The sequence below is a fragment of the Pristiophorus japonicus genome, chromosome 3, assembly GCF_044704955.1.
Source record: "Pristiophorus japonicus isolate sPriJap1 chromosome 3, sPriJap1.hap1, whole genome shotgun sequence".
NCBI lineage: Eukaryota > Metazoa > Chordata > Chondrichthyes > Pristiophoridae > Pristiophorus > Pristiophorus japonicus.
Window position 1 is genome coordinate 327,548,749 of NC_091979.1, and position 22,818 is coordinate 327,571,566.

A 22,818-nucleotide genomic window follows, 5' to 3' on the forward strand; every position below is an offset into this window, starting at 1 on the left:
GATCTGTGGACAAGCAATCCCAGTTACCTTTGTTCCTCTACACTTCTCAATGTCATACAAGTTGATGTGTATTCCCTTTCCTTGTTAGCCCTCCACAAATGCGCGATCTCTCACATCTCTGGATTAAATTGCATTTGCCACTGCTCTACCCCCTTATCAGTTGATTGACATCTTCCTGGAGTCTCCAGCTTTCCTCTTCATTATCAACCACACTGCCTATTTTAATAACACCTGAAAACTTCGTAATCATAACACCTATATTCAAGTTTCGATCATTGATAAATACCATAAAAAGCAATGGATCTGGCACTGAAATCTGTGAAACCCCACTGGAAATATCCTTCCAGTCACAAAAACACCCATCAAACATTACCCTTTGCTTCCTGCCTCTGAGCCAAATTTGGATCCAATTTGCCACTTCGCCCTGAATCACATGGGCTTTTACTTAGAAAATGCATAATCATTAAATGTTATCCTGCCTTCATGGGAAAACATAATTAATTGACTGATGATCTTCATTTGACCAGCTAAAGAAATGTTAACTGAAGGAGAGTCCTTAATTGAATAACTTACCTGTGCTCTGCACTTTACCTCTGAATCCATAAACCATTTTGGACACTGTGCTTTAGAAGTCTGCTTCAAAATGTTCCTTGTGGTAACATGTACATGGGACGTTGGAAACAGTGAGATAGACTGTAGTGCAAGGGACTGGTTATTGTGAAACAGCAAAGAAAATATACATTCTGGAAGAATACCATCGAAAAGAAGTGTGGCCCTAACAGCCAAAAAGAAGATGAAGTGCTGAGCACTTTTCCGCAAAAAATTATTTTCCCAAACATTTCTCTGACCGACTCTTCACAAAACAAAAATGATGCTTTTAAAGTCATTAAACCCGAATTTTCGTGCACACGAATCTTCTGAATCAGATGCCTCTCGTTGTGCCGACTGAATCCATGTCCCTTTCAATATTCTGCTGACATGCACACTATTAAATGTGACACTAACTTATACAATCAAAGAATAAGGGAATGGTTGCAGCCCGTCGAGCCCATGCCAACTCTCAACAAATCTCAGTCCCTTGTCATTTACCCACAGCTGTGCAATTTTTTTCATTCGGATACTTATCCAACTCCGTTTTGATAGATAAGATTGAGTCTGACTCCACCGCCCTTTAGAGCAGTCTATTCCAGATTCTAACCACTTGCTGAGGAATGGCCACTCCTGTTCCTATGTATAAAGGCAGAGAAACACGGGATCAATTCCTGCCACACTCACAACCTTGCTAAATATAGCACCGTCATTCTATTCTCGTGACACAAGCTCCAGAAGTGTCGTCCAGCTGTTGAGGTTAAAGCTCTGGTTATGTTCCCAACAATATTACTGCCACAGCGTTTCCGTAGTGTAGTGGTTATCACGTTTGCCTAACACGCGAAAAGTCCCCGGTTCGAAACCGGGCGGAAACATTATGCAAACGTGTTCAATTAATGATAAGAAAAAATTAAATCATTCATATTAGTGGTTCAATGTTAACAGAGTGCAGTGTCTCACGATGCTGTTCGATTTGCTGATTTCTCTCTGCAGTTCTGTTCACACTCAAATTCTACACAGTGTCTCTCACTCCCTCCCGTTTCCAGCCCTGACGCTGGAGAAACCATATCTCAAAGCTGCACATTCCGTGCATTCAGGTCAGCTGTGAGAGATTATTAAAGGATCCTGCCACGCCACCACGCTTCACAACAGAAAATTAAAGCCACAAACAAACCCATCGACTAATCGCTCTTCCCCAGCTCCAGAGTGAGTGAGGGCGGGACAAGCCCTAACTTCCGCTCCCACACTCTCCAATCAGCCGCTGCCGGCGGAAAGCGGAGAATGCAGCATGAAACAGCGGTTTACCGCCCTTCACTGGGCTGCAAAATGCCACCGTTCGAGACAACGCTCCCCGTACACCGAACAGCAGACTCAGAAAATGCTTCATCTCAGCCTCCTCAGTTCGAGCCCCAGCTTGCACGAACACTTCTTCACTGGAAACACCATTAATTATCTGATTGCCACGTTTTGCATCATGAAAGTAATCCTAAGCGATAATTATATAATCATAGAGGTTTACAGCATGGAAGGAGTCATTTAAGCCCATCGTATCTGCACCGGCCAACAAATGCCCAGTTTCAGGAGTGCACCCCTGCATCTTATTGCATTTCATGTGCACATCTCAGAACTTGTTAACTGTGCTGAGGGTTTCTGCCTGCACCACACTTTCAGGCAGTGAGTTTGAGACCCCCACAATCATCTGCATGCAGAATGTTCACTTCAAATCCCCTTTAACCCTTACACTAATTACTTTTAAATTACGAAGCCTGGTTGTTGACCACTCCACTATGTGAAATAGACCCTTTTAATCAACAATATCTAGGCCCCTCCTATTTTTATACACCTCATGCTGTCGCCCATCAGCCTCCTCTGTTCCAAGGAAAACAAACCCATCCTATCCAATCTGTCCTCATAGCAAAGTTGCTCCACTCCCGACAACATCTACGTAAATCTCCTCTGTACCCTCTCCAGCGTATTCACGTCCTTCCTTCAATGCGGTGACTAGAACTGCACGCAGTACTCCAGCTGTGGCTTAACCAGAATTTTATACAGTTCGAGCATAACCCACTTGCTGTTCTGTTCCTTGCTTCTGCCAATAAATGCAACCATTCAATATGACTGCTTAACCAACTTTTCCAACTGGCCAGCTACTTTCAGGGATCTGTGGACATGCAATCCCAGTTACCTTTGTTCCTCTACACTTCTCAATGTCATACCAGTTGATGTGTATTCCCTTTCCTTGTTAGCCCTCCACAAATGCGCGATCTCTCACATCTCTGGATTAAATTCCATTTGCCACTGCTCTACCCCCTTATCAGTTGATTGATATCTTCCTGGAGTCTCCAGCTTTCTTCTTCATTATCAACCACACTGCCTATTTTAATAACACCTGAAAACTTCGAAATCATAACACCTATATTCAAGTTTAGATCATTGATAAATACCATAAAAAGCAATGGGTCTGGCACTGAAAACTGCGGAACCCCACTGGAAACATCCTTCCAGTCACAAAAATACCCATCAAACATTACCCTTTGCTTCCTGCCTCTGAGCCAAACTTGGATCCAATTTGCCACTTCGCCCTGAATGACATGGGCTTTTACTTAGAAAATGCATAATCATTCAATATTATCCTGCCTTCATGGGAAATCATCATTAATTGACTGATGATCTTCATTTGCACAACTAAAGAAATGTTAACTGAAGGAGAGTCCTAAATTGAATAACTTATCTGTACTCTGCACTTTACCTCTGAATCCATAAACCATTTTAGTCTGCTTCAAAATGTTCATTGCTGGTAACATGTACATCGGACGTTGGAAACAGTGAGATAGACTGTGGTGCAAGGGACTGGTTATTGTGAAACAGCAAAGAAAATATACATTCTGGAAGAATACCATCGGAAAGAAGTGTGACCCGAACAGCCAAAAAGAAGATGAAGTGCTGAGCCCTTTTCAGCAAAAAATTCATTTCCCAAACATTTCTCTGACCGAATCTTCACAAAACAAAAATGATGCTTTTAAAGTCTTTAAACCCGAATTTTCGTGCACCCGAATCTTCTGAATCAGATGCCTCTCGTTGTGCCGACTGAATCCATGTCCCTTTCAATATTCTGCTGACATGCACACTATTAAATGTGCCACTAACTTATAGAATCAAAGAATAAGGGAATGGTTGCAGCCCGTCGAGTCCATGCCAACTCTCAACAAGTCTCACTCCCCTGTCATTTACCCACAGCTGTGCAATTTTTTTCATTCGGATACTTATCCAACTCCGTTTTGAAAGATAAGATTGAGTCTGACTCCACCGCCCTTTAGAGAAGTGTATTCCAGATTCTAACCACTTGGTGAGGAATGGCCACTCCTGTTCCTATGTATAAAGGCAGGGAAACACGGGATCAATTCCTGCCACACTCACAACCTTGCTAAATATAGCACCGTCATTCTATTCTCGTGACACAAGCTCCAGATGTGTAGTCCATATGTTGAGGTTAAAGCTCTGGTTATGTTCCCAACAATGTTACTGCCACAGCGTTTCCGTAGTGTAGTGGTTATCACGTTTGCCTAACACGCGAAAGGTCCCCGGTTCGAAACCGGGCGGAAACATTATGCAAACGTGTTCAATTAATGATAAGATAAAATTAAATCATTCATATTAGTTGTTCAATGTTAACAGAGTGCAGTGTCTCACGATGCTGTTCCATTTGCTGATTTCTCTCTACAGTTCTGTTCACACTCAAATTCTACACAGTGTCTCTCACTCCCTCCCGTTTCCAGCCCTGACGCTGGAGAAACCATATCTCAAAGCTGCACATTCCGTGCATTCAGGTCAGCTGTGAGAGATTATTAAAGGATCCTGCCACGCCACCACGCTTCACAACAGAAAATTAAAGCCACAAACAAACCCATCGACTAATCGCTCTTCCTCAGCTCCAGAGTGAGTGAGGGCGGGACAAGCCCTAACTTCCACTCCCACACTCTCCAATCAGCCGCTGCCGGCGGAAAGCGGAGAATGCAGCATCAAACAGCGGTTTACCGCCCTTCACTGGGCTGCAAAATGCCACCGTTCCAGACAACGCTCCCCGTGCTCCGAACAGCAGCTTCATAAGATGCTTCATCTCAGCTTCCTGAGTTCGAGCCCCAGCTTGCACGAACACTTCTTCACTGGAAACAGCATTAATTATCTGATTGCCACGTTTTGCATCATGAAAGTAATCCTAAGCGATAATTATATAATCATAGAGGTTTACAGCATGGAAGGAGTCATTTACGCCCATCGTATCTGCACCGGCCAACAAATGCCCAGTTTTAGGTGTGTACCCCTGCACCTTATTGCATTTCATGTGCACATCTGCGAACTGGTTAAATGTGGTGAGGGTTTCTGCCTGCACCACACTTTCAGGCAGTGAGTTTGAGACCCCCACAAACATCTGCATGCAGAATGTTCACTTCAAATCCCCTTTAACCCTTACACTAATTACTTTTAAATTATGCAGCCTGGTTGTTGACCACTCCACTATGTGAAATAGACCCTTTTAATCAACAATATCTAGGCCCCTCCTATTTTTATACACCTCAATGCGGTCGCCCATCAGCCTCCTCTGTTCCAAGGAAAACAAACCCATCCTATCCAATCTGTCCTCATAGCAAAGTTGCTCCACTCCCGGCAACATCTACGTAAATCTCCTCTGTACCCTCTCCAGCGTATTCACGTTCTTCCTTCAATGCGGTGACCAGAACTGCACGCAGTACTCCAGCTGTGGCCTAACCAGAATTTTATACAGTTCTAGCATAACCCACTTGCTTTTCTGTTCCTTGCTTCTGCCAATAAATGCAACCATTCCATATGAATTTTTCATCAACTTTTCCAACTGGCCAGCTACCTTCAGGGATCTGTGGACAAGCAATCCCAGTTACCTTTGTTTCTCTACACTTATCAATGTCATACCAGTTGATGTGTATTCCCTTTCCTTGTTAGCCCTCCACAAATGCGCGATCTCTCACATCTCTGGATTAAATTCAATTTGCCACTGCTCTACCCCCTTATCAGTTGATTGATATCTTCCTGGAGTCTCCAGCTTTCTTCTTCATTATCAACCACACTGCCTATTTTAATAACACCTGAAAACTTCGTAATCATAACACTTATATTCAAGTTGAGATCATTGATAAATACCATAAAAAGCAATGGATCTGGCACTGAAAACTGTGGAACCCCACTGGAAACATGCTTCCAGTCACAAAAACACCCATCAAACATTACCCTTTGCTTCCTGCCTGTGAGCCAAATTTGGATCCAATTTGCCACTTCGCCCTGAATCACATGGGCTTTTACTTTGAAAATGCATAATCATTAAATGTTATCCTGCCTTCATGGGAAAACATCATTAATTGACTGATGATCTTCATTTGCACAACTAAAGAAATGTTAACTGAAGGAGAGTCCTTAATTGAATAACTTATCTGTGCTCTGCACTTTAGCTCTGAATCCATAAACCATTTTGGACACTGTGCTTTAGAAGTCTGCTTCAAAATGTTCATTGCTGGTAACATGTATATGAGACGTTGGAAACAGTGAGATAGACTGTAGTGCAAGGGACTGGTTTTTGTGAAACAGCAAAGAAAATATACATTCTGGAAGAATACCATCGAAAAGAAGTGTGGCCCTAACAGCCAAAAAGAAGATGAAGTGCTGAGCCCTTTTCAGCAAAAAATTATTTTTCAAACATTTCTCTGACCGAATCTTCACAAAAGAAAAATGATGCTTTTAAAGTCATTAAACCCGAATTTTCGTGCACCCGAATCTTCTGAATCAGATGCCTCTCGTTGTGCCGAATGAATCCATGTCCCTTTCAATATTCTGCTGACATGCACACTATTAAATGTGCCACTAACTTATAGAATCAAAGAATAAGGGAATGGATGCAGCCCGTCGAGCCCATGCCAACTCTCAACAAGTCTCACTCCCCTGTCATTTACCCACAGCTGTGCAATTTTTTTCATTCGGATACTTATCCAACTCCGTTTTGAAAGATAAGATTGAGTCTGACTCCACCGCCCTTTAGAGAAGTGTATTCCAGATTCTAACCACTTGCTGAGGAATGGCCACTCCTGTTCCTATGTATAAAGGCAGAGAAACACGGGATCAATTCCTGCCACACTCACAACCTTGCTAAATATAGCACCGTTATTCTATTCTCGTGACACAAGCTCCAGAAGTGTAGTCCAGCTGTTGAGGTTAAAGCTCTGGTTATGTTCCCAACAATGTTACTGCCACAGCGTTTCCGTAGTGTAGTGGTTATCACGTTCGCCTAACACGCGAAAGGTCCCCGGTTCGAAACCGGGCGGAAACATTATGCTAACGTGTTCAATTAATGATAAGATAAAATTAAATCATTCACATTCGTGGTTCAATGTTAACAGAGTGCAGTGTCTCACGATGCTGTTCCATTTGCTGATTTCTCTCTACAGTTCTGTTCACACTCAAATTCTACACAGTGTCCCTCACTCCCTCCCGTTTCCAGCCCTGACGCTGGAGAAACCATATCTCAAAGCTGCACATTCCGTGCATTCAGGTCAGCTGTGAGAGATTATTGAAGCATCCTGCCACGCAACCACGCTTCACAACAGAAAATTAAAGCCACAAACAAACCCATCGACTAATCGCTCTTCCCCAGCTCCAGCGTGAGTGAGGGCGGGACAAGCCCTAACTTCCGCTCCCACACTCTCCAATCAGCCGCTGCCGGCGGAAAGCGGAGAATGCAGCATCAAACAGCGGTTTATTGCCCTTCACCGGGCTGCAAAATGCCACCGTTCGAGACAACGCTCCCCGTGCTCCCAACAACAGCCTCACAAGATGCTTGATCTCAGCTTCCTGAGTTCGAGACCCAGCTTGCACGAACACTTCTTCAGTGGAAACAGCATTAATTATCTGATTGCCACGTTTTGCATCATGAAAGTAATCCTAACCGATAATTATATAATCATAGAGGTTTACAGCATGGAAGGAGTCATTTAAGCCCATCGTATCTGCACCGGCCAACAAATGCCCAGTTTTTGGTGTGCACCCCTGCACCTTATTGCATTTCATGTGCACATCTAAGAACTTGTTAAATGTGGTGAGGGTTTCTGCCTGCACCACACTTTCAGGCAGTGAGTTTGAAACCCCCACAAACATCTGCATGCAGAATGTTCACTTCAAATCCCCTTTAACCCTTACACTAATTACTTTTAAATTATGCAGCCTGGTTGTTGACCACTCCACTATGTGAAATAGACCCTTTTAATCAACAATATCTAGGCCTCTCCTATTTTTATACACCTCAATGCGGTCGCCCATCAGCCTCCTCTGTTCCAAGGAAAACAAACCCATCCTATCCAATCTGTCCTTTTAGCAAAGTTGCTCCACTCCCGGCAACATCTACGTAAATCTCCTCTATACCCTCTCCAGCGTATTCACGTTCTTCCTTCAATGCGGTGACCAGAACTGCACGCAGTACTCCAGCTGTGGCCTAACCAGAATTTTATACAGTTCTAGCACAACCCACTTGCTGTTCTGTTCCTTGCTTCTGCCAATAAATGCAACCATTCCATATGACTTCTTAATCAACTTTTCCAACTGGTCAGCTACCTTCAGGGATCTGTGGACAAGCAATCCCAGTTACCTTTGTTCCTCTACACTTCTCAATGTCATACCAGTTGATGTGTATTCCCTTTCCTTGTTAGCCCTCCACAAATGCGCGATCTCTCACATCTCTGGTCTAAATTCAATTTGCCACTGCTCTACCCCCTTATCAGTTGATTGATATATTCCTGGAGTCTCCAGCTTTCTTCTTCATTATCAACCACACTGCCTATTTTAATAACACCTGAAAACTTCGTAATCATAACACTTATATTCAAGTTGAGATCATTGATAAATACCATAAAAAGCAATGGATCTGGCACTGAAAACTGTGGAACCCCACTGGAAACATCCTTCCAGTCACAAAAACACCCATCAAACATTACCCTTTGCTTCCTGCCTGTGAGCCAAATTTGGATCCAATTTGCCACTTCGCCCTGAATCACATGGGCTTTTACTTAGAAAATGCATAATCATTAAATGTTATCCTGCCTTCATGGGAAAACATCATTAATTGACTGATGATCTTCATTTGCACAACTAAAGAAATGTTAACTGAAGGAGAGTCCTTAATTGAATAACTTATCTGTGCTCTGCACTTTAGCTCTGAATCCATAAACCATTTTGGACACTGTGCTTTAGAAGTCTGCTTCAAAATGTTCATTGCTGGTAACATGTATATGAGACGTTGGAAACAGTGAGATAGACTGTAGTGCAAGGGACTGGTTATTGTGAAACAGCAAAAAAAATATACATTCTGGAAGAATACCATCGAAAAGAAGTGTGGCCCTAACAGCCAAAAAGAAGATGAAGTGCTGAGCCATTTTCAGCAAAAAATTCTTTTTCAAACATTTCTCTGACCGAACCTTCACAAAGAAAAATGATGCTTTTAAAGTCATTAAACCCGAATTTTCGTGCACCCGAATCTTCTGAATCAGATGCCTCTCGTTGTGCAGACTGAATCCATGTCCCTTTCAATATTCTGCTGACATGCACACTATTAAATGTGCCACTAACTTATAGAATCAAAGAATAAGGGAATGGATGCAGCCCGTCGAGCCCATGCCAACTCTCAACAAGTCTCACTCCCCTGTCATTTAGCCACAGCTGTGCAATTTTTTTCATTCGGATACTTATCCAACTCCGTTTTGAAAGATAAGATTGAGTCTGACTCCACCGCCCTTTAGAGAAGTGTATTCCAGATTCTAACCACTTGCTGAGGAATGGCCACTCCTGTTCCTATGTATAAAGGCAGAGAAACACGGGATCAATTCCTGCCACACTCACAACCTTGCTAAATATAGCACCGTTATTCTATTCTCGTGACACAAGCTCCAGAAGTGTAGTCCAGCTGTTGAGGTTAAAGCTCTGGTTATGTTCCCAACAGTGTTACTGCCACAGCGTTTCCGTAGTGTAGTGGTTATCACGTTCGCCTAACACGCGAAAGGTCCCCGGTTCGAAACCGGGCGGAAACATTATGCAAACGTGTTCAATTAATGATAAGATAAAATTAAATCATTCACATTAGTGGTTCAATATTAACAGAGTGCAGTGTCTCACGATGCTGTTCCATTTGATGATTTCTCTCTGCAGTTCTGTTCACACTCAAATTCTACACAGTGTCTCTCACTCCCTCCCGTTTCCAGCCCTGACGCTGGAGAAACCATATCTCAAAGATGCACATTCCGTGCATTCAGGTCAGCTGTGAGAGATTATTAAAGGATCCTGCCACGCCACCACGCTTCACAACAGAAAATTAAAGCCACAAACAAACCCATCGACTAATCGCTCTTCACCAGCTCCAGAGTGAGTGAGGGCGGGACAAGCCCTAACTTCCACTCCCACACTCTCCAATGAGCCGCTGCCGGCGGAAAACGGAGAATGCAGCATCAAACAGCGGTTTACCGCTCTTCTCTGGGCTGCAAAATGCCACCGTTCCAGACAACGCTCCCCGTACACCGAACAGCAGCCTCGTAAGATGCTTCATCTCAGATTCCTGAGTTCGAGACCCAGCTTGCACGAGCACTTCTTCACTGGAAACACCATTAGTTATCTGATTGCCACGTTTTGCATCATGAAAATAATCCTAACCGATAATTTTCTAATCATACAGGTTTACAGCATGGAAGGAGTCATTTAAGCCCATCGTATCTGCAGCGGCCAACAAATGCCCAATTTTAGATGTGCACTCCTGCACCTTATTGCATTTCATGTGCACATCGAAGAACTTGTTAAATGTGGTGAGGGTTTCTGCCTGCACCACACTTTCAGGCAGTGAGTTTGAGACCCCCACAAACATCTGCATGCAGAATGTTCACTTCAAATCCCCTTTAACCCTAACACTGATTACTTTTAAATTATGCAGCCTGGTTGTTGACCACTCCACTATGTGAAATAGACCATTTTAATCAAAAATCTCTAGGCCCCTCCTATTTTTATACACCTCAATGCTGTCGCCCATCAGCCTCCTCTGTTCCAAGGAAAACAAACCCATCCTATCCAATCTGTCCTCATAGCATAGTTGCTCCACTCCCGGCAACATCTACGTAAATCTCCTCTGTCCCCTCTCCAGCGTATTCACGTTCTTCCATCAATGCGGTGAACAGAACTGCACGCAGTACTCCAGCTGTGGCCTAACCAGAATTTTATACAGTCCTAGCATAACCCACTTGCTGTTCTGTTCCTTGCTTCTGCCAATAAATGCAACCATTCCATATGACTTCTTAACCAACTTTTCCAACTCGCCAGCTACCTTCAGGGATCTGTGGACAAGCAATCCCAGTTGCCTTTGTTCCTCTACACTTCTAATTGTCATACCAGTTGATGTGTATTCCCTTTCCTTGTTAGCCCTCCACAAATGAGCGATCTCTCACATTTCTGGATTAAATTCCATTTGCCACTGCTCTACCCCCTTATCAGTTGATTGATATCTTCCTGGAGTCTCCAGCTTTCTTCTTCATTATCAACCACACTGCCTATTTTAATAACACCTGAAAACTTCGTAATCATAACACCGATATTCAAGTTTAGATCATTGATAAATACCATAAAAAGCAATGGATCTGGCACTGAAAACTGTGGAACCCCACTAGAAACATCCTTCCAGTCACAAAAACACCCATCAAACATTACCGTTTGCTTCCTGCCTCTGAGCCAAATTTGGATCCAATTTGCCATTGCGCCCTGAATCACATGGGCTTTTACTTAGAAAATGCATAATCATTAAATGTTATCCTGTCTTCATGGGAAAACATCATTAATTGACTGATGATCTTCATTTGCACAACTAAAGAAATGTTAACTGAAGGAGAGTCCTTAATTGAATAACTTATCTGTGCTCTGCACTTTACCTCTGAATCCATAAACCATTTTGGACACTATGCTTTAAAAGTCTGCTTCAAAATGTTCCTTGCTGGTAACATGTACATGGGACGTTGGAAACAGTGAGATAGACTGTAGTGCAAGGGACTGGTTATTGTGAAACAGCAAAGAAAATATGCATTCTGGAATAATAACATCGAAAAGAAGTGTGGCCCTAACAGCCAAAAAGAAGATGAAGTGCTGAGCCCTTCTCAGCAAAAAATTATTTTCCCAAACATTTCTCTGACCGAATGTTCACAAAACAAAAATGATGCTTTTAAAGTCATTAAACCCGAATTTTCGTGCACCCGAATCTTCTGAATCAGATGCCTCTCGTTGTGCCGACTGAATCCATGTCCCTTTCAATATTCTGCTGACATGCACACTATTAAATGTGCCACTAACTTATAAAATCAAAGAATAAGGGAATGGTTGCAGCCCGTCGAGCCCATGCCAACTCTCAACAAGTCTCACTCCCCTGTCATTTACCCACAGCTGTGCAATTTTTTTCATTCGGATATTTATCCAACTCCGTTTTGAAAGATAAGATTGAGTCTGACTCCACCGCCCTTTAGAGCAGTGTATTCCAGATTCTAACCACTTGCTGAGGAATGGCCACTCCTGTTCCGATGTATAAAGGCAGAGAAACACGTGATCAATGCCTGCCACACTCACAACCTTGCTAAATATAGCACCGTCATTCGATTCTCGTGACACAAGCTCCAGAAGTGTAGTCCAGCTGTTGAGGTTAAAGCTCTGGTTATGTTCCCAACAATGTTACTGCCACAACGTTTCCGTAGTGTAGTGGTTATCACGTTTGCCTCACACGCGAAAAGTCCCCGGTTCGAAACCGGGCGGAAACATTATGCAAACGTGTTCAATTAATGATTGTATAAAATTAAATCATTCATATTAGTGGTTCAATATTAACAGAGTACAGTGTCTCACGATGCTGTTCCATTTGCTGATTTCTCTCTGCAGTTCTGTTCACACTCAAATTCTACACAGTGTCTCTCACTCCCTCCCGTTTCCAGCCCTGACGCTGGAGAAACCATATCTCAAAGCTGCACATTCCGTGCATTCAGGTCAGCTGTGAGAGATTATTAAAGGATCCTGCCACGCCACCACGCTTCACAACAGAAAATTAAAGCCACAACAAACCCATCGAATAATCGCTCTTCCCCAGCTCCAGAGTGAGTGAGGGCGGGACAAGCCCTAACTTCCGCTCCCACACTCTCCAATCAGCCGCTGCCGGCGGAAAGCGGAGAATGCAGCATCAACCAGCGGTTTACCGCCCTTCACTGGGCTGCAAAATGCCTCCGTTCGAGACAACGCTCCCCGTACACCGAACAGCAGCCTCATAAGATGCTTCATCTCAGCTTCTGGACTTCGAACCCCAGCTTGCACGAACACTTCTTCACTGGAAACACCATTAATTATCTGATTGCCACGTTTTGCATCATGAAAGTAATCTTTAGCGATAATTATATAATCATAGAGGTTTACAGCATGGAAGGAGTCATTTAAGCCCATCGTATCTGCACCGGCCAACAAATGCCCAGTTTTAGGTGTGTCCCCCTGCACCTTATTGCATTTCATGTGCACATCTAAGAACTTGTTAAATGTGGTGAGGGTTTCTGCCTGCACCACACTTTCAGGCAGTGAGTTTGAAACCCCCACAAACATCTGCATGCAGAATGTTCACTTCAAATCCCCTTTAACCCTTACACTAATTACTTTTAAATTATGCAGCCTGGTTGTTGACCACTCCACTATGTGAAATAGACTCTTTTAATCAACAATATCTAGGCCCCTCCTATTTTTATACACCTCAATGCTGTCGCCCATCAGCCTCCTCTGTTCCAAGGAAAACAAACCCATCCTATCCAATCTGTCCTCATAGCAAAGTTGCTCCACTCCCGGCAACATCTACGTAAATCTCCTCTGTACCCTCTCCAGCGTATTCACGTCCTTCCTTCAATGCGGTGACTAGAACTGCACGCAGTACTCCAGCTGTGGCCTAACCAGAATTTTATACAGTTCTAGCATAACCCACTTGCTGTTCTGTTCCTTGCTTCTGCCAATAAATGCAACCATTCCATATGACTTCTTAACCAACTTTTCCAACTTTCCAGCTACCTTCAGGGATCTGTGGACAAGCAATCCCAGTTACCTTTGTTCCTCTACACTTCTCAATGTCATACCAGTTGATGTGTATTCCCTTTCCTTGTTAGCCCTCCACAAATGCGCGATCTCTCACATCTCTGGATTAAATTCCATTTGCCACTGCTCTACCCCCTTATCAGTTGATTGATATCATCCTGGAGTCTCCAGCTTTCTTTTTCATTATCAACCCACTGCCTATTTTAATAACACCTGAAAACTTCGTCATCATAACACCTATATTCAAGTTTAGATCATTGATAAATACCATAAAAAGCAATGGATCTGGCACTGAAAACTGCGGAACCCCACTGGAAACATCCTTCCAGTCACAAAAACACCCATCAAACATTACCCTTTGCTTCCTGCCTCTGAGCCAAATTTGGATCCAATTTGCCACTTCGCCCTGAATCACATGGGCTTTTACTTAGAAAATGCATAATCATTAAATGTTATCCTGCCTTCATGGGAAAACATCATTTATTGACTGATGATCTTCATTTGCATAACTAAAGAAATGTTAACTGAAGGAGTGTCCTTAATTGAATAACTTAGCTGTGCTCTGCACTTTACCTCTGAATCCATAAACCATTTTGGACACTGTGCTTTAGAAGTCTGCTTCAAAATGTTCATTGCTGGTAACATGTACATGAGACGTTGGAAACAGTGAGATAGACTGTAGTGCAAGGGACTGCTTATTGTGAAACAGCAAAGAAAATATGCATTCTGGAAAAATAAAATCGAAAAGAAGTGTGGCCCTAACAGCCAAAAAGAAGATGAAGTGCTGAGCCCTTCTCAGGAAAATCTTCTTTTCCCAAACATTTCTCTGACCGAATCTTCACAAAACAAAAATTATACTTTTAAAGTCATTAAACCCGAATTTTCGTGCACCCGAATCTTCTGAATCAGATGCCTCTCGTTGTGCCGACTGAATCCATGTCCCTTTCAATATTCTGCTGACATGCACACTATTAAATGTGCCACTAACTTATAGAATCAAAGAATAAGGGAATGGTTGCAGCCCGTCAAGCCCATGCCATCTCTCAACAAGTCTCACTGCCCTGTCATTTACTCACAGCTGTGCAACTTTTTTTCATTCGGATACTGATCCAACTCCGTTTTGAAAGATAAGATTGAGTCTGACTCCACCGCCCTTTAGAGCAGTGTATTCCAGATTCTAACCACTTGCTGAGGAATGGCCACTCCTGTTCCTATGTATAAAGGCAGAGAAACACGGGATCAATTCCTGCCTCACTCACAACCTTGCTAAATTTAGCACCGTCATTCTATTCTCGTGACACAAGCTCCAGAAGCGCAGTGCAGCTGTTGAGGTTAAAGCTCTGGTTATGTTCCCAACAATGTTACTGGCACAGCGTTTCCGTAGTGTAGTGGTTATCACGTTCGCCTCACACGCGAAAGATCCCCGGTTCGAAACCGGGCGGAAACATTATGCAAACGTGTTCAATTAATGATTAGATAAAATTAAATCATTCATATTATTGGTTCAATATTAACAGAGTGCAGTGTCTCACGATGCTGGTCCACTTTCTGATTTCTCTCTGCAGTTCTGTTCACACTCAAATTCCACACAGTGTCTCTCACTCCCTCCCGTTTCCAGCCCTGACGCTGGAGAAACCATATCTCAAAGCTGCACATTCCGTGCATTCAGGTTAGCTGTGAGTGATTATTAAAGGATCCTGCCACGCCACCACGCTTCACAACAGAAAATTAAAGCCACAAACAAACCCATCGAATAATCGCTCTTTCCCAGCTCCAGAGTGAGTGAGGGCGGGACAAGCCCTAACTTCCGCTCCCACACTGTCCAATCAGCCGCTGCCGGCGGAAAGCGGAGAATGCAGTATCAAACAGCGGTTTACCGCCCTTCACTGGGCTGCAAAATGCCACCATTCGAGACAACGCTCCCGGTACACCGAACAGCAGCCTCATAAGATGCTTCATCTCAGCTTCCTGATTTCGAGCCCCAGCTTGCACGAACACTTCTGCACTGGAAACACCATTAATTATCTGATTGCCACGTTTTGCATCATGAAAGTAATCGTAACCGATAATTATATTATCATAGAGGTTTACAGCATGGAAGCAGTCATTTAAGCCCATCGTATCTGCACCGGCCTACAATTGCCCAGTTTTAGGTGTGCACCCCTGCACCTTATTGCATTTGATGTGCACATCTAAGAACTTGTTAAATGTAGTGAGGGTTTCTGCCTGCACCACACTTTCAGGCCGTGAGTTTGAGACCCGCACAAACATCTGCATGCAGAATGTTCACTTCAAATCCCATTTAACCCTTACACTGATTACGTTTAAATTATGCAGCCTGGTTGTTGACCACTCCACTCTGTGAAATAGACCCTTTTAATCAACAATATCTAGGCCCCTCCTATTTTTATACACCTCAATGCTGTCGCCCATCAGCCTCCTCTGTTCCAAGGAAAACAAACCCATCCTATCCAATCTGTCCTCATAGCAAAGTTGCTCCACTCCCGGCAACATCTACGTAAATCTCCTCTGTACCCTCTCCAGCGTATTCAGGTTCTTCCTTCATGCGGTGACCAGAACTGCACGCAGTACTCCAGCTGTGGCCTAACCAGAATTTTATACAGTTCTAGCATAACCCACTTGCTGTTCTGTTCCTTGCTTCTGCCAATAAATGCAACCATTCCATATGACTTCTTAATCAACTTTTCCAACTGGTCAGCTACCTTCAGGGATCTGTGGACAAGCAATCCCAGTTACCTTTGTTCCTCTACACTTCTCAATGTCATACCAGTTGATGTGTATTCCCTTTCCTTGTTAGCCCTCCACAAATGCGCGATCTCTCACATCTCTGGTTTAAATTCAATTTGCCACTGCTCTACCCCCTTATCAGTTGATTGATATCTTCCTGGAGTCTCCAGCTTTCTTCTTCATTATCAACCACACTGCCTATTTTAATAACACCTGAAAACTTCGTAATCATAACACCTATATTCAAGTTTAGATCATTGATAAATACCATAAAAAGCAATGGATCTGGCACTGAAAACTGTGGAACCACACTGGAAACATCCTTCCAGTCACAAAAACACCCATCAAACATTACCCTTTGCTTCCTGCCTCTGAGCCAAATTTGGATCCAATTTGCCACTTCGCCCTGAATCACATGGGCTTTTACTTAGAAAATGCATAATCATTAAATGTTATCCTGCCTTCATGGGAAAACATCATTAATTGACTGATGATCTTCATTTGCACAACTAAAGAAATGTTAACTGAAGGAGAATCCTTAATTTAATACCTTATCTGTGCTCTGCACTTTACCTCTGAATCCATAAACCATTTTGGACACTGTGCTTTAGAAGTCTGCTTCAAAATGTTCATTGCTGGTAACATGTACATGAGACGTTGGAAACAGTGAGATAGACTGCAGTGCAAGGGACTGGATATTGTGAAACAGCAAAGAAAATATACATTCTGGAAGAATACCATCGAAAAGAAGTGTGGCCCTAACAGCCAAAAAGAAGATGAAGTGCTGAGCCCTTTTCAGCAAAAAATTCTTTTTCAAACATTTCTCTGACCGAATCTTCACAAAAGAAAAATGATGCTTTTAAAGTCATTAAACCCGAATTATCATGCACCGGAATCTTCTGAATCAGATGTCTCTCGTTGTGCCGACTGAATCCATGTCTCTTTCAATATTCTGCTGACATGCACACTATTAAATGTGCCACTAACTTATAGAATCAAAGAATAAGGGAATGGATGCAGCCCGTCGAGCCCATGCCAACTCTCAACAAGTCTCACTCCCCTGTCATTTCCCCACAGCTGTGCAATTTTTTTCATTCGGATACTTATCCAACTCCGTTTTGAAAGATAAGATTGAGTCTGACTCCACCGCCCTTTAGAGAAGTGTATTCCAGATTCTAAACACTTGCTGAGGAATGGCCACTCCTGTTCCTATGTATAAAGGCAGAGAAACACGGGATCAATTCCTGCCACACTCACAACCTTGCTAAGTGTAGCACCGTTATTCTATTCTCGTGACACAAGCTCCAGAAGTGTAGTCCAGCTGTTGAGGTTAAAGCTCTGGTTATGTTCCCAACAATGTTACTGCCACAGCGTTTCCGTAGTGTAGTGGTTATCACGTTCGCCTAACACGCGAAAGGTCCCCGGTTCGAAACCGCGCGGAAACATTATGCAAACGTGTTCAATTAATGATTAGATAAAATTAAATCATTCATATTAGGGGTTCAATGTTAACAGAGTGCAGTGTCTCACGATGCTGTTCCATTTGCTGATTTCTCTCTACAGTTCTGTTCACACTCAAATTCTACACAGTGTCTCTCACTCCCTCCCGTTTACAGCCCTGACGCTGGAGTAACCATATCTCAAAGCTGCACATTCCGTGCATTCAGGTCAGCTGTGAGAGATTATTAAAGGATCCTGCCACGCCACCACGCTTCACAACAGAAAATTAAAGCCACAAACAAACCCATCGACTAATCGCTCTTCCTCAGCTCCAGAGTGAGTGAGGGCGGGACAAGCCCTAACTTCCGCTCCCACACTCTCCAATCAGCCGCTGCCGGCGGAAAGCGGAGAATGCAGCATCAAACGGCGGTTTACCGCCCTTCACTGGGCTGCAAAATGCCACCGTTCGAGACAACGCTCCCCGTACACCGAACAGCAGCCTCATAAGATGCTTCATCTCAGCTTCCTGAGTTCGAGCCCCAGCTTGCACGAACACTTCTTCACTGGAAACAGCATTAATTATCTGATTGCCACGTTTTGCATCATGAAAGTAATCCTAACCGATAATTATATAATCATAGAGGTTTACAGCATGGAAGGAGTCATTTACGCCCATCGTATCTGCACCGGCCAACAAATGCCCAGTTTTAGATGTGTACCCCTGCACCTTATTGCATTTCATGTGCACATCTAAGAACTGGTTAAATGTGGTGAGGGTTTCTGCCTGCACCACACTTTCAGGCAGTGAGTTTGAGACCCCCACAAACATCTGCATGCAGAATGTTCACTTCAAATCCCCTTTAACCCTTACACTAATTACTTTTAAATTATGCAGCCTGGTTGTTGACCACTCCACTATGTGAAATAGACCCTTTTAATCAACAATATCTAGGCCCCTCCTATTTTTATACACCTCAATGCGGTCGCCCATCAGGCTCCTCTGTTCCAAGGAAAACAAACCCATCCTATCCAATCTGTCCTCAAAGCAAAGTTGCTCCACTCCCGGCAACATCTACGTAAATCTCCTCTGTACCCTCTCCAGCGTATTCACGTTCTTCCTTCAATGCGGTGACCAGAACTGCACGCAGTACTCCAGCTGTGGCCTAACCAGAATTTTATACAGTTCTAGCATAACCCACTTGCTGTTCTCTTCCTTGCTTCTGCCAATAAATGCAACCATTCCATATGACTTCTTAACCAACTTTTCCAACTGGCCAGCTACCTTCAGGGATCTGTGGACAAGCAATCCCAGTTACCTTTGTTCCTCTACACTTCTCAATGTCATACCAGTTGATGTGTATTCCCTTTCCTTGTTAGCCCTCCACACAAATGCGCGATCTCTCACATTTCTGGTTTAAATTCAATTTGCCACTGCTCTACCCCCTTATCAGTTGATTGATATCTTCCTGGAGTCTCCAGCTTTCTTCTTCATTATCAACCACACTGCCTATTTTAATAACACCTGAAAACTTCGTAATCATAACACTTATATTCAAGTTTAGATCATTGATAAATACCATAAAAAGCAATGGATCTAGCACTGAAAACTGTGGAACCCCACTGGAAACATCCTTCCAGTCACAAAAACACCCATCAAACATTACCCTTTGCTTCCTGCCTTTGAGCCAAATTTGGATCCAATTTGCCACTGCGCCCTGAATCACATGGGCTTTTACTTAGAAAATGCATAATCATTAAATGTTATCCTGCCTTCATGGGAAAACATCATTAATTGACTGATGATCTTCATTTGCACAACTAAAGAAATGTTAACTGAAGGAGAGTCCTTAATTGAATAACTTATCTGTGCTCTGCACTTTAGCTCTGAATCCATAAACCATTTTGGACACTGTGCTTTAGAAGTCTGCTTCAAAATGTTCATTGCTGGTAACATGTACATGAGACGTTGGAAACAGTGAGATAGACTGTAGTGCAAGGGACTGGTTATTGTGAAACAGCAAAGAAAATATACATTCTGGAAGAATACCATCGAAAAGAAGTGTGGCCCGAACAGCCAAAAAGAAGATGAAGTGCTGAGCCCTTTTCAGCAAAAATTTATTTTTCGAACATTTCTCTGACCGAATCTTCATAAAAGAAAAATGATGCTTTTAAAGTCATTAATCCCGAATTTTCGTGCACCCGAATCTTCTGAATCAGATGCCTCTCGTTGTGTCGACTGAATCCATGTCCCTTTCAATATTCTGCTGACATGCACACTATTAAATGTGCCACTAACTTATAGAATCAAAGAATAAGGGAATGGATGCAGCCCGTCGAGCCCATGCCAACTCTCAACAAGTCTCACTCCCCTGTCATTTACCCACAGCTGTGCAATTTTTTTCATTCGGATACTTATCCAACTCCGTTTTGAAAGATAAGATTGAGTCTGACTCCACCGCCCTTTAGAGAAGTGTATTCCAGATTCTAACCACTTGCTGAGGAATGGCCACTCCTGTTCCTATGTATAAAGGCAGAGAAACACGGGATCAATTCCTGCCACACTCACAAACTTGCTAAATATAGCACCGTTATTCTATTCTCGTGACACAATCTCGAGAAGTGTAGTCCAGCTGTTGAGGTTAAAGCTCTGGTTATGTTCCCAAGAATGTTACTGGCACAGCGTTTCTGTAGTGTAGTGATTATCACGTTCGCCTAACACGCGAAAAGTCCCCGGTTCGAAACCGGGCGGAAACATTATGCAAACGTGTTCAATTAATGATAAGATAAAATTAAATCATTCATATTAGTGGTTCAATGTTAACAGAGTGCAGTGTCTCACGATGCTGTTCCATTTGCTGATTTCTCTCTACAGTTCTGTTCACACTCAAATTCGACACAGTGTCTCTCACTCCCTCCCGTTTACAGCCCTGACGCTGGAGAAACCATATCTCAAAGCTGCACATTCCGTGCATTCAGGTCAGCTGTGAGAGATTATTAAAGGATCCTGCCACGCCACCACGCTTCACAACAGAAAATTAAAGCCACAAACAAACCCATCGACTAATCGCTCTTCCTCAGCTCCAGAGTGAGTGAGGGCGGGACAAGCCCTAACTTCCGCTCCCACACTCTCCAATCAGCCGCTGCCGGCGGAAAGCGGAGAATGCAGCATCAAACAGCGGTTTACCGCCCTTCACTGGGCTGCAAAATGCCACCGTTCCAGACAACGCTCCCCGTGCTCCGAACAGCAGCCTCATAAGATGCTTCATCTCAGCTTCCTGAGTTCGAGCCCCAGCTTGCACGAACACTTCTTCACTGGAAACAGCATTAATTATCTGATTGCCACGTTTTGCATCATGAAAGTAATCCTAACCGATAATTATATAATCAGTGAGGTTTACAGCATGGAAGGAGTCATTTACGCCCATCGTATCTGCACCGGCCAACAAATGCCCAGTTTTAGGTGTGTACCCCTGCACCTTATTGCATTTCATGTGCACATCTAAGAACTGGTTAAATGTGGTGAGGGTTTCTGCCTGCACCACACTTTCAGGCAGTGAGTTTGAGACCCCCACAAACATCTGCATGCAGAATGTTCACTTCAAATCCCCTTTAACGCTTACACTAATTACTTTTAAATTATGCAGCCTGGTTGTTGACCACTCCACTATGTGAAATAGACCCTTTTAATCAACAATATCTAGGCCCCTCCTATTTTTATACATCTCAATGCGGTCGCCCATCAGCCTCCTCTGTTCCAAGGAAAACAAACCCATCCTATCCAATCTGTCCTCATAGCAAAGTTGCTCCACTCCCGGCAACATCTACGTAAATCTCCTCTGTACCCTCTCCAGCGTATTCACGTTCTTCCTTCAATGCGGTGACCAGAACTGCACGCAGTACTCCAGCTGTGGCCGAACCAGAATTTTATACAGTTCTAGCATAACCCACTTGCAGTTCTGTTCCTTGCTTCTGCCAATAAATGCAACCATTCCATATGACTTCTTAACCAACTTTTCCAACTGACCAGCTACCTTCAGGGATCTGTGGACAAGCAATCCCAATTACCTTTGTTCCTCTACACTTCTCAATGTCATACCAGTTGATGTGTATTCCCTTTCCTTGTTAGCCCTCCACAAATGCGCGATCTCTCACATCACTGGATTAAATTCCATTTGCCACTGCTCTACCCCCTTATCAGTTGAAAGATATCTTGCTGGAGTCTCCAGCTTTCTTCTTCATTATCAATCACACTGCCTATTTTAATAACACCTGAAAACTTCGTAATCATAACACCTATATTCAAGTTTAGTTCATTGATAAATACCATAAAAAGCAATGGATCTGGCACTGAAAACTGTGGAACCCCACTGGAAACATCCTTCCAGTCACAAAAACACCCATCAAACATTACCCTTTGCTTCCTTGTCTGAGCCAAATTTGGATCCAATTTGCCACTCCGCCCTGAATCACATGGGCTTTTACTTATAAAATGCATAATCATTAAATGTTATCCTGCCTTCATAGGAAAACATCATTAATTGACTGATGATCTTCATTTGCACAACTAAAGAAATGTTAACTGAAGGAGAGTCCTTAATTGAATAACTTAGCTGTGCTCTGCACTTTACCTCTGAATCCATAAACCATTTTGGACACTGTGCTTTAGAAGTCTGCTTCAAAATGTTCATTGCTGGTAACATGTACATGAGACGTTCGAAACAGTGAGATAGACTGTAGTGCAAGGGACTGCTTATTGTGAAACAGCAAAGAAAATATGCATTCTGGAATAATAACATCGAAAAGAAGTGTGGCCCTAACAGCCAAAAAGAAGATGAAGTGCTGAGCCCTTCTCAGCAAAAAATTATTTTCCCAAACATTTCTCTGACCGAATCTTCA

At 43.2% G+C, this 22,818-nt stretch overlaps 8 non-coding genes across 8 annotated transcripts; all 8 read left to right on the forward strand.

Moving 5' to 3' along the window:
• Positions 1–1,390: 1,390 nt before the first annotated feature.
• On the forward strand, positions 1,391–1,463 carry trnav-aac (transfer RNA valine (anticodon AAC)). Its single transcript has one exon. It is a non-coding gene; the product is annotated as a tRNA-Val (tRNA).
• A 2,657-nt stretch (positions 1,464–4,120) lies between these two features.
• On the forward strand, positions 4,121–4,193 carry trnav-aac (transfer RNA valine (anticodon AAC)). Its single transcript has one exon. It is a non-coding gene; the product is annotated as a tRNA-Val (tRNA).
• A 2,674-nt stretch (positions 4,194–6,867) lies between these two features.
• trnav-aac (transfer RNA valine (anticodon AAC)) lies at positions 6,868–6,940 on the forward strand. The gene has a single exon. It is a non-coding gene; the product is annotated as a tRNA-Val (tRNA).
• A 2,673-nt stretch (positions 6,941–9,613) lies between these two features.
• On the forward strand, positions 9,614–9,686 carry trnav-aac (transfer RNA valine (anticodon AAC)). Its single transcript has one exon. It is a non-coding gene; the product is annotated as a tRNA-Val (tRNA).
• Positions 9,687–12,361: 2,675 nt separating this feature from the next.
• Positions 12,362–12,434, forward strand: trnav-cac (transfer RNA valine (anticodon CAC)). Its single transcript has one exon. It is a non-coding gene; the product is annotated as a tRNA-Val (tRNA).
• A 2,674-nt stretch (positions 12,435–15,108) lies between these two features.
• Positions 15,109–15,181, forward strand: trnav-cac (transfer RNA valine (anticodon CAC)). The gene has a single exon. It is a non-coding gene; the product is annotated as a tRNA-Val (tRNA).
• A 2,673-nt stretch (positions 15,182–17,854) lies between these two features.
• trnav-aac (transfer RNA valine (anticodon AAC)) lies at positions 17,855–17,927 on the forward strand. Its single transcript has one exon. It is a non-coding gene; the product is annotated as a tRNA-Val (tRNA).
• Positions 17,928–20,603: 2,676 nt separating this feature from the next.
• On the forward strand, positions 20,604–20,676 carry trnav-aac (transfer RNA valine (anticodon AAC)). The gene has a single exon. It is a non-coding gene; the product is annotated as a tRNA-Val (tRNA).
• Positions 20,677–22,818: the final 2,142 nt, after the last annotated feature.